Genomic DNA, 2,252 nt, shown 5'->3' on the forward strand with positions numbered 1-2,252 from the left:
AAAATATTTTGGGTGAAGTTGAAGCTGAAGCTAAAGGTCCAAATAGATATTCTGTAAAGCTAGATCAGTGAAGAAAGCATCTAAAATCTGCCCCCATACTTTAGACCATGAAATGCTTCCCACACATTGCAACAACTGACCCTCTTGTGAGTGGTCCCCCATTGACAAAACATCAGCTACTGTATTCAGGATCCCTTTCCTGTAGGTGATGGAATAATCATATCCCAAAATTTTTACTACCCACTTTTACTGATAATGAGTGATAGCTTGTCTGTCAGCTAAAAATTGAAGACTCTTGTAAGGCCCAAAATTTACCCGGGCCCAAAATTAAATAACAAAAATAAAACCCAATAAATATTATTTATTAATAGTCCATCAGCCCATTTATAAACAGTCCTTTTTACAGTACAAAACCTAAAATTAAATACATGACCCTAGACTTAATAACTAAAACCCCATGGCCTAAAAACAATGGCCCAATACCCAAAAATGAGCCCGAATGGCCCAGAAATTTTGGAACAGAAACCCTAGGCTTTCTTTCTTTCTCCTGCGCTGCAACAGCAGCCTCCAGACGCCTTCGCCTCCGTACTCCTCACGCCAAACGCCAGTACGCCTCTGTACCCTTCAGCAGCCACGCCCGCGCCAACTAGCCTCCGTACCTGCGAAGAAACAGACAAACACAATAGTAAGGACAAGCAAAAACAAAAAAAAAGCAGCAAAGAAAAAACAATAGAAAAGGAAATTCTTTGTATTTTTTCTTTGGATTTTCGGCTATATAAAAGCCCTATGTTTATTTTAATCGAGGGATACGAGCAGAATACACAAAAAAAGAGCAATAAAATACAAAAAAGAATCAAGGTGATTTTTCGATTCGAAATCTTCGATTTTTTTAGCTTCATTCATCCGGGTTTTGTTGTTCTGAGATTCGAAAGCAAATATATAAAAAAAAAGGAGGGGAAAGGATTTTCTTACGGATTCGGTGTCGATTCATTCCACCGTTGCCTCTCCGGTCAAAGGCTCATCAGATCTTTGGGGGTCTGATTAAAACCACGTCGGTGGTGGAGGCGTTTTAATCGCCGGTGAAGCCCAAGAGTAAGCCAAAGGGGAGAGGTTAAGGTCAGCCAAGGTGATAGGGTTAAAAGAGGATTAGGGATTTGAAAATCGATAGAATGGGTGCATGTTGATTTCGGCTGATTTTAGCCATTTAAACTGATGAGGAACTGCGCCGTTTTGACCAAGTTTGATGGTTCAAAAACGACATCGTATGATAATCGCGACCCGATGACCCGACCCATGTTCGGATGAGATCCGCGCATTCGGTTTTGGAGGGTTAATTGCGCGTTAAGTCCTCTTCGTTTGCATAGGCATTCAATCGTGTATTGCTGATTTTGCTTCATTTTAGGATTTAGCCCCATAATTTGTGCTCATTTGCAATCGAGTTCTCACTTAAACGCTGCGTCTTGGGAGCCTGTATATTTCCAGTTTAGGTCCCTACGCATTTGTGCGTTTCGCACTTTTGTCCTCTTTTTTTAATTATTTTATTTATAAATTAGCTCATTTATTTTAATTGTATTTTAATTATATCTTTTTTATTTTAATAGTTTATCTCCTTTATAATTTTCCTTTTTAGTTTAATTAAGTCCCTTTTATTTTTATTTTTCATTTTATGATTCATTTTTTATTTTAAAGGCATACTAGATATTTTTATCCTTGTCTTATGTTTTATATTTTAGGTTATTTTAATGCTTTTGTTTTGTTTCTCTTTTCTTAAATCACTATTGTATCGATTGCCTTTTATGCCATTTTGTATAATGTTTCGTAAATATCCTTGTATATATTACTATTATGTATATATATGCTTTATAATAAAGTTCATTTTATTTTATGCACATTATTAACCTTATGTCATTTTATGCACATAATTCCTTGTATTTTATTATTTCACCCTATGTTATATTTTTTAGCTATTATCATTATATGCATGTACATTTGTGGACACCCGTATTTAATTTATGCATTACTAAACCTACGTATTTTATAACAAAGTTATTCTTATTTCATGCATATCATTAATATTATATTATTTTATATAATTTTCTTTAAACATATTCTTATATTATATTACGTAATTCTTACAATATATCTCTTAAATCATCGTTATGCAAGTGTATATATATTTATCGATACCTACTTTTGATCTATATATTATCAAATCCATGTATTTTAATATATATTTTTGCCATTCAAATATG

General features: G+C 34.1%; 1 long non-coding RNA gene across 1 annotated transcript; it reads right to left on the bottom strand.

The window, feature by feature from the left end:
- Nucleotides 1-341: 341 nt before the first annotated feature.
- On the bottom strand, nucleotides 342-1,381 carry LOC121229122 (uncharacterized). Its single transcript, XR_005926658.1, has 2 exons — nucleotides 973-1,381; nucleotides 342-659 (listed from the first exon to the last, which is right to left on the bottom strand). It is a non-coding gene; the product is annotated as an uncharacterized lncRNA (long non-coding RNA).
- Nucleotides 1,382-2,252: the final 871 nt, after the last annotated feature.

The sequence above is a fragment of the Gossypium hirsutum genome, chromosome A05 (assembly GCF_007990345.1).
Source record: "Gossypium hirsutum isolate 1008001.06 chromosome A05, Gossypium_hirsutum_v2.1, whole genome shotgun sequence".
Taxonomy (NCBI): domain Eukaryota; kingdom Viridiplantae; phylum Streptophyta; class Magnoliopsida; order Malvales; family Malvaceae; genus Gossypium; species Gossypium hirsutum.